Below are 10,613 nucleotides of genomic sequence, written 5' to 3' on the forward strand. Positions count from 1 at the left end.
GGATGGTTCAGATCGACGTCATATGATAAATCGAGTTCATCTCAACCGCCCAATAAAAATAAATTTTTAAATATTTTAATTCAGTAAAAATAATATTTTTTTTGGACGATTGAGATGAATACAACTTGTCACATGGCGCCGATCCGAATAATTCCCAAACTATTATGTTTGGAGACTATCTCCACCAAATTTTTGTCCAACTTATTGCTTTGTCTACCGAAATCATTACCAAAAGCCAACAACATAAACCACAACACTTCACAAACCCAATGTCCTAATTGGTTCTACTATAAATACAACAGTATTTAAAAAAGCACTATATAAATAGTATAGTGTTGTTCCAGATATTATACAATATTATTTTATATATTATTAATATATTGACAAATTTATAAAATATTTTAAATAGCTTGTATAGTTTGATTACAGTTGTCCACATTATAGTACTAAAATATTAACAATATAGTAAAAAAAAAATTCAAAATATTTCCCGAAAAGAGTATATAAAGGTTTTGCATTGTTTAAACTAGCTAGTTTTCTATCTTCTGATATTTAATTATAGTAATACCAAACAATTAAAAAAAAAAAAGTATCTGAGTTTGAGCCTCAGAATTATTTTTTTTCTTTGCTTAATAGTAGAAGTTTCGGATATTTTTATCATAACTGTAGCCAGAGCTCGTACAGTTTTAAATTTGAACAAGTTAACTGAAGTACCCAATTGAAAGGATAAAACTTCAGCGGAAAGCTTCTTAATAAAGCCTCATTGTTATTTCCATCCATAGTTTACAATCCTTTTCTCTAATTTTAAAAATTCTTTTTTGGTTTTAGTATTAAAAAAATAATCAACGAAACTTTGGATGGAGGCAAAACTGACACGTGGCAGTAGATCGGTCCCCGAGCCGTCGCCATGTGTTAATTTTGCTTCCATCTAATGGTTCGTTGGATGTATTTTAATACTACAATTTGAAAAATAAAATTAACCTCTAGAGTTAGCTAGCAAAGGGTTACAACCTTTGAAAGAAAATAAAAAAATGGTACGTGATGATGAATTAGGATTCTTTAATAAAACATCGTAGGAAGCTCTCCATTGAAGTTTTTTTTTTTTTTTTTTTTTTTTTTTTTTTTTTTTTCAATTGGAAGGGAAGGGGTTATAGTGGAAAACTACTCTTAAAATTTACCTTATTAAAGTAAACCTAGTATTAAGAAGTAAAGAAAACGGTCCCCTAATAAGAAATGAGAAGGTTTTAGACTTTCCGTAGAACACATAAAACTTCCACCCTTTATTTGCCCTCTTGCCCCGTTTGAATGGTGAAAATTTCGCCGTTTCCAACAAAAGAAAAAAATAAATAAAGCAATACTTTTTGAAGTATTATAAATTGAGAAAATGAAGAACGTCAAGTACATGCTTTGGATTCCTCACAAATAGTCTGTGATGGGATGTATTGTGTGTTGACAAGCATAGATTGTATCTTAGACTTTAAATATGAATTAATTAGATCACATCATATTTTATATGTCGTTTAACTAATATGACCGCATCATATTATATGAGGTTAATTAATTCGTTTAATATCCTGTTCAAAAAGTGCAATTTCATAAATTTTCCTGCAAAGTTGAAAATATCATTTATGCCTTTTTATATATAAACAATTTAGCCATTGTTTGGTTGGGGGTTAAGGGATGGAATAACCCCTTAACCCCCATTTTATCCCCAAACACTCCAAAAAATAGGTGGGGTTAGCTAACCCCACCTAACCTCACCTCAAATAAATTATCCTGGATTAGTTAACCCCACCTAACCCCACCAAACTCCAACCAAACATTATTTTTTATTCATAATAACCCACTATCTTTCTTATCACACCTACTCCAACCAATCATTATCCTTCTTTATCAATCATTATCTTTTTATCCCACCCACCCAACCAAACACTATTTTTCATTATTCTAGTCTAACTCCAACCCCCAACCAAACACAAAACAACTTTAACCCCACTTTAACTCTGAACTTAACTCTATCCCTGGAATAGCTACTTTTTCCTTAACCCCGAACCAAACGGAGGCTTAGGGTTTAGACTAAGGATTTGGAATTTAGAGAGATATTTATGGTAGTTTTATATAGTTAGGGAATATCGATATTGGTAAAAGTTTTTATATTTAAAGAGGTATCTATAATATTTTAGAGTTTTATAGAATTAGATTTAAAATTGCCCCTACTATATATTTTGGACTGTATAAAAGAGCATCATTTTAGGAATTGACTGAATCTCTTGCGGCTAGTAGAGGTTGTTTAGATACGGAGAACTTGAAGGGCAAGAAACTTGCGAGTTTCGTGAACTTAAACTTCGTGTCCGATTGGCAGAATTTGAAAAATAATTTTCATTAAATTTTGATTGAGAAATCCAATAATCTCACGGCTTCCACACCAAAACAAATGCTAATAGTTAGCTCATCATTTTAGAAAAAATTATTTTTACACATCAAAAGAGATGCACATCTTACATCCCATTAATTAAATGAGTGAAATATTTTTATTAGTCACATCAAGTCATTAGTGTATGACTCTTATCTATTAAATGGGTGGGATATATACCATGAATTTTTTTTGGAGTGTACGCATGGTATTGCTTTATAATTTTAGCAACTCGACAAGATGACAAAATTATTAGGCAGATAAATTTAATGATGACACATAAATTGGCATCTTCTGCGAGTATTAATCACCATAATTATTCTCCAATGGAAAGTCAAAGATGGTTGCATCAATTAACCAAACACGACCTGCGACTTATAAGAACTTCGATTTTTCTTTTTTTTCTTTTTCTTTTTTTTTTTTTTTTTTTTCGCTTTGAGGTCTATGTATATTTTTAGGTTTTTATCTTCTAGAAATAAGGTCCTGTTGTGTCTCCAGTCAAATATTTTGTTCTCTTACTTTGGCCATCAAAGATGACTTCTAATTCAACAAATCCACGTGAAATTATATGTTGAGAGACTCCTATTACTCAGACTACAAATGCTTCTGCTTGTAAAAAGCTTGAGGTTTAGCACAGCTTTTTTGCATGTGTTTTTAGCAGTAGTAGTGGCTTTTTATGCAATGGAAAAGTGTTTAATTAAATATTAATTAAAATTCTCCGTTTATTTAGGCTTGGTCTGATAGAAAGTATAAATGATAATTAAGTTTTCTGTACAACAATAGTTAAGTATTGAAATTATTCGTACGACAATTGTTGCGTATGTTAGTGGTTAAGTGCTCCTAATTTCTCCTAAAGCATTGTTTGAATGGAGGATTATGTGGAAATCATGTAAGACTAGCGTAGTAATCCATACGATGCGACGGATAGATAATTAGAGAAAATATAGAAAACATTAATTAAAAAGAAAAGAAAAAAAAAACAACGATAAAAAAAGCAAGGGATGGGATTCATTTTGCCGTTGAACGAAAATAACAGCTGAAGGAAGAGGAGGATCGAGGAAGGACTTTAGCTGGTTCGGGTGGAGCATACACTCAAAAATGAAGAAAAAGTTGCCATATGACAACTTTAGAATAAATAAATAAATAAAATAAAATTATATATATATATATATATATATATANTAATGCAAGTTGGCTGAATAATAAATGATATGAATCAATTGGTCTGGTTTGGTCTAATAAAGCAGACTGGTTCAAGTAAAGAAAGAGGGCACCGGTTTGGTTCAGGGAAACAAAAAACAGGGAACATGAGCCGGTTTAGTGTAGAGGCCTCACTCAATCATGTTAGGTTCAAGCAAAAAAAGATAAAATTATTTGCAGGACTTGAGCCAGTTCAGGATGGAACTCATACTCAACAATTCGGTTCAGTTCAACTAAAGGAAAAGAACCAGTGGAGCCCACACCCAACAACATTGAAGCTTGTGTTGCCATGTGGCAAATTTTTTGAGAAATAATGTTAAGTAATAGATAATAGATAATAGATAATAGATAGATAATAGATAATAGATAATAGATAATAGATAATAGATATTCTTATTACGAAACATAAGTAAATTAGGTCCTCTTCCTGAGGGGGAGGGGGGGGAGGGTTAAAAAATTCACTGATTTTATATTTTTATAAAATTGGACCGTACTTTTTAAATTTGCATATTAGAAATGAATTTTAAACAAGTGACCAAAAGGTCAATTTGCAAATTACAATTTGTATGTACTTTTTGTTTAAAAGCCATGCTTTTATCCAATAAAAAAATTAAAGAGTAAAAGATAATAAATAAAATTAAAATAATACAATTACCTCTCAAATAGTGCGATACAAATATAATATCGTGCAACACTAATACAAAACAAATTTTAACGTTTTAATGTTTTAACGTTTAGATGAGCAAAATTAAAATAATATTGCACCTTTTAATGTTTGAAAATTTTAACATTTCAAATTTTTATTAAAAATGATCCAAATATTGCACCTTTAACCGAATGTTGTACAATTTCAGTATATGTTGCACAAATTTGAAAATATTGTTGTACAATTTTAGAATTAAAAATGTCAAGTTATAATTATATAAACTTTTTTTTTCGAGAGACGAGAATTCTTATTAAGCACAAAAATAAAAAAATAAATATAATCAACAAAGAAGAATAGTGTAATATGGTCTATACTTTTGCAATATATTCTCAAATCTCATTATTTTTATTAATAGTGCAACATGTTTTTAAAAATTATAGTATGTGAAGGTCTCCATAAGCACCCGTTTTCTATACATGAAGGCATCGACAAGCGTACCCTACCTACATTTATAAGTAGAAGGGTATTTTGGTTGGGTTAAAAAAAATATTGGTCGAATTAGTAAAAATAAAAAAATGGCCTATTTTTACAAAATTGCAAAACTAAGAGATTTTTTGTACAATATGGCCAAAAAAGCTTTAATTTGTCCAGATAAATTTGTTTGGGTATAGAACCCTAAATTGTCCATTTGAGATTGTAGGATCTGTCACCACATAGGCACCTGATCTCACATCTCAAGATTTCCTATTTAATTAGAACGGATGTTGATATTGGACTCTCTTCAACACTTAGTGGGTCCACACATTTTTGGACCAATAATAAAAAAAAATTAATATATATATTAAGAAGATTACAAGAAAAACTTGAAATAGCTTTTTTATAATTTTTAGTTTATGAACTTAATTTCAAATTATTTTTTAAATTTTTAATTTTCAAATAAAATGGCTTTTTTTGGATAAACCAAACAAGGGTTTAGACAACCTTGGTGGGTTTTTAGTATTAATATAAAGTAAATTTGTCCAAATAAAATAATTAATAATCTAAAAAATGATAAACTTAAAGAGTTTGAAAATTAATTTGACATTAAATTCAGAAACTAAAAATTTATTTAAGAAACTATTTTATTTTTTTTTATTTTTTTCTTGTATTTTTGTAGTATGTACTTGATTTTGCCTTAAGATGTGGGATTCGTCACCCTTGCGGCAACATATTTTCTAATCCTCAAATGGATAATTTGGAGTTCCATCCCCAAACAATTTTGGTCCAATTTGTCCCTTTTGTGGTTTACCACACTATTACTTTGTCGTCTTGTAATTCAAAAATTATATTTAACTACTCTATAATTTTTTTTAAAAAAAATACTATTAGAATCTATTGTTAAACATAATAATAGTAAAGCAACAAATTTGGTTAATCATAGGACAGTACAATATAAAATGTTATCAATTTATAATTTATATTTTATCATCTTGTGCTTTGTAAAAAAATGTACTTTCTTCTATTTAATGAGAGATGCTTACTATGTAATTTTTGAACTATAGAATGACAAAATTTGTTGCTTTACTACGATAAACTTCAATATGCCTCTTTTTAGTCTATCACGGTTTTATTTTATCATCTTGTGCTTTGTAAAAAAATGTACTTTCTTCTATTTAATGAGAGATGCTTACTATGTAATTTTTGAACTATAGAATGACAAAATAAAACCGTGATAGACTAAAAAGAGGCATATTGAAGTTTATCAAAAAAAAAAAAAAATATTTAGGTGGAGTAGAATTAATTATAATATTTGTTGTATTCAATACTCAAAACACTCCTGTAAATATAAACATTGTCTTTAAAAATACAATAAAAATACTCAAATACTATAATATTACAGAGTTTCCAAACAGGCCCTTATGGTTCAGTTTGGTTTGCTGGTGCATCATAATTTTTGCTCAGCACTAATTGGGTATTAAATGTGTTGGCCCAAAACTGGGCTCAATTGGCCCAATTCAACACTTTTTGAATCTTTTTATTGTTGTTTAGGCAAATATGCATTGAGACACTCAAGACTATATGAAAACTAAAAGAGGTACCTCAACTTTGAACTTTTTTTTTTTCATTGACACTACTCAAACTTTTTGTTTGTTTAAGTTAAGTTCTTCTAGTGAGTTAAGTTAAAAAAGACTCATTAAAATTAATAGCTCTATTAATTCTTGGGTGTTAAACTTTTAACTTGCTAAAATTTGATTAAAGCCACTAAATTTGATGGAGTTGATAAATATATTTTAAGATCAAAATGTAATATGACAGACGTTGTTTAGACCTTGTAACGATTAAAGATTAACTTTTGTGTAAAGTAAGCATAGCATTTTGAAAATCTATTATTACCTAGGGATCAAATAGAAAATCAACAGTTAAAAAATATTCATTATTTGATTTATAGAATTCGATATTCAAATTTTATAATTTTTCATTTATAGGCACTTTGAATGTCATCGAATTTATGTAATTAGTTAGAGTTTGATTCTTATATATCATTATAAAGTTTTAAGTATGTGATATATGAGATGTACTTCAGTATCAGATTTTGGCAATAATTTCTCATAGTAGACGAGGTTTTCTGTGACACCCCCAAGATTTGGTATAGATCTAAATATAAAATATAATATGATTAAATCTCTTAATCAGGTTATAATATTTTGGGCAGTGGTTAAACCCAAGAAGTTGAAAGGGTTAAACGTGCTAAGGTTAGAGTAGTTTTAGGATGGACTATTCTCCTGAGAAGCGAGACGTTACTGACTCACTCTTGGTATTAGAGCCCAATCATCAGTCGAAAGTGTGAGATGAGTCTCGGCTAAGTTAGGGTAATACAACGGATAAATCGTGACTTTCTTGCTGATGGCTGTTGTGGGTGGAGCACGTATGACTTCCCACAAAATTGGGTAAGGCTAGTGAGATGAGTCTCCTATCGTCTCACCCTAGAATTTGGTTTAGTCCTAAATATAAAGTATAAGGAAAATTGCCTATACACTTATGAAAACTTCGAAAATATTTCATTTGCCCTTATTTTTTTCTTTTCAATATACTCCTCATATGTTACTCCGTTATTCCAAAATACCCCTTCAATTACCACTCGTTAAGTTAACTTTGATTAAACATAAGTTAAACATCTACCAGAATTTTAAAAAATCAAAATACCTTTTTTGCCCTTAATTTAAAGGCAAATAAGAACGGTTGGTGATGGTAGAAGGGTATATTTGAAAATACCAAAAATTAAAATAACTTTTTGTGCCCCTAACTTAAGGACAAATAAAAAAAACTAGTGATGATAGAAGGATTTATTTGAAAGGACAAAATAGTAATTTTATAGAAATAACAGCTATTGCTAACAGTTCATTAACATAATTTAACTATAGGGATATATTTAAAATATATTGTAAAACTGGTATTTTCAATATTAGCCTTCTAAGAGTGGTCAATAAGAAAGTCGAAAACTTTTCAGAAATATATAAGCAATTGCTCCTAAAGTATAATAAGACTAAATCTTTTAATTTGACTATAGTATTTTGGATAGTTGCTATGCTCAAGAGGTTAAGAGGATTAAACATGTTTGTGCTAGAGCCGTTTTTAGAATATGTGACCTCCTAAAAAGTGAGATATCATATTTTTATTCATTTTTTAGAGGGTGTATATCTTGCACTCCAAAATTTAAGAATTAATAGAACTCTCTTAGATTTTAGTTAAAAAGATTAAAAATTGATCAAATTAGTGAAAAAATATAGGCCCTAAGAACTATATATATGAGTGTACGTTTATACCAACCCTACGGTGTATGGGTAGGATTGTTCTTTTTGTTTTGTTTTGTTTTGTTTTATTTTTATGTGCGTCGAACATGGATGTGTTAGGCTTACATGATAAGGGCAAGGGAATACCTACCTAAGGGAATTTAGTACTGTTTAGTCTATTATCGGTCAAACCAACGAAAATGATTTATATTGATTTGTTTGCTTGTTTCATGTATAAAAAGGAAAATGCTTTGGGTGCTAAAATAATTTTGTTTTGAGAAAGAGAGGTAGCAAGTTATCCGTTTTATTTATTTTTTTAGAATTAAACTCGGTTAAAAGTATAAAGCTTATATTTCGAATTTGAGAAGCAGTTACAAATGTGAAGCAATTAAATTTCAACATTTTGAAATTTAAAACTCAAAATTTTGTAATATAAATTTTAGGGTTAATTGCATACAGCTCCTTATAAACATATCAAATAGCAGATATATTCCTATAAAGTTTAAGTTTTTATTTTTTGCAGAAGTCCTACCGTTTTCAAATATATCCCTACTGATAGAATCCATTAGAAAAATATAGTCAACCATGAGTAAAATTACTTAATCCTGGTTAGTAAATGAGTTAAACTGACCTTTTAACCCTCTAATATTATTAGGTAAAATATTTTTTTGGTAGGACATTTCTGTACAATTTTAACAGCTGAAGCTTTTGGAGGGATATATTTGTAAGGGCAAAAATGTTATTGCAGTTAACTATTGTTAAAAAAAAGTAGTGCTCTGACGGTAATTAATCGAATGGATAAATATGAGTATCACTGAACTTTTACAGGGATAAAAATAAAAACTTGAACATTGTAAAGATATATTTACTATCTGATATATTTACAGAGAGTTGTATGCAATTAACCCTAAATTTTTAATCTTGTTTAAAATTTTAAATATAGCGTACTCGACCTTGGAGGCAGGGTTGCAATGTTAGTAGATGGTCAGCTCGTTTAGCAAGTGCCGGACGGAGTTGGAGTCGTTTTGGCACGTAGTGGATATAAAAAGGACATGAAAATCGAGAATCAACTCAATTGTATTTTTAGTACACTTCTAGACTCCCGGAAGTAGTTTAGGGCGCTCACAAGTTACAAGTTGAGGAATGGAAGTTTAGACCGTACTTGAGGATGCCCTATTCTAGTGAGGATCCAGAGGTGTCAGGCCTTGATGTGGGCGCCCGAATTTTGGTATTGTAGTAGTTTGAAAAGTAAGTGAGATTGATTTGACTTGTATCAAGGTGCATTTGGGTGTAAGGTGACTCAGCAAGATTTCGGGTGCAGGTTCTGGGTGCTTGAATTGGTTCAGGCATAGATATGACGGAAGAGGAGCCGTCGAATGCAGTAAGAGAGCACTCGAAAGAGGAAGATTAAGAGGTTTCGAATGCCTGAATGATGGTTCTGGGTGCCCAAAACTCGACATTTTAGCTGAAGTTAGATTTAAAGAGCCTTTTTACATTGTTACATTATATTAGTTGATAGTGGCCTTCATGCTTATCTTTTTCTTCTTTGTACATTCTATAGAGAGAGGAAGAGAGGAGAAGAGAGTGTGGGAGATCTAAGGAAATGATTCAGGATACGCGCGCATGATTTTTCTATCGCCTTTTGAGGTTGGTATTAAAATATATTATTACATTGATTGGGATTTTTAATGTGCAATTTACAGTACTTTTTAGGAGTATAATTTTTTTATGGGATTTTTGTGAGATTTGGATTTAGTAGTGAAATTTATGCATGGTTTAGGAGCCAAATTTCCTGGTTCGATTCCCTACGGCTTAGGTGCCGTACCATTGAGGACCTACAGCGGAGTTTGTGTCCTCCCATCTTCCTTTCCCATTTTCGGTATTGGCGATTTAGGTGGGTTCTATATTGCCAAAAGCGGCGTACTACTTCCTATATTTTTTTGTATGTATTATTATTATCCTACCTACGGTGTAGTGATATTAGCAGCATGTGATAACTACTTCACATTTATTTGCATATGAGTTGATGATTGAGCATATAGGGAGTAGAATCGAATTACTATAGACATATTAATCGTGGATTTTGTAATATTAAACTATCAAAAATGCTATGAAGGTTATCAGACGGTAAAGTAGTGGATAGGGAGAGGTGTTTGCTAGTTTGACATGCTAGGCTTTTGTGATGTCATATGATTGTGCCGAAGGCACTTGGACAGTGCATAGTGATCTCTTTGATCATCGTATTTGACTATAACTTGCAGAGTCACATTGAGCTTGATAATGTCAATGTGAGCTTGATAATGTCAATGTGCTATAATACTCGGTGGGTGTCACTCTTCTCGAGTGCTACTCCAGAGGCTAGCTAATGATATAGTAAAGATAGTAGCCTCTGTGTTGACGGCGCATCTGCGAGGAGTATGGTCTGGATAGTAGGCAAGTGCTAGCTTGACCGCACTGCTGAGTCGGTTGTCATAATTAGGTGATGCAATATTTTTTTATATTAGTATTATATTTGATGCATGTATTAGCCATCTGCAGTATTGTTTCCTTTTCTATTTAAGAGGAATGCTAGGCTTAGTTGTTA

Source organism: Ananas comosus, linkage group 2, assembly GCF_001540865.1.
Source record: "Ananas comosus cultivar F153 linkage group 2, ASM154086v1, whole genome shotgun sequence".
Classification (NCBI taxonomy): domain Eukaryota; kingdom Viridiplantae; phylum Streptophyta; class Magnoliopsida; order Poales; family Bromeliaceae; genus Ananas; species Ananas comosus.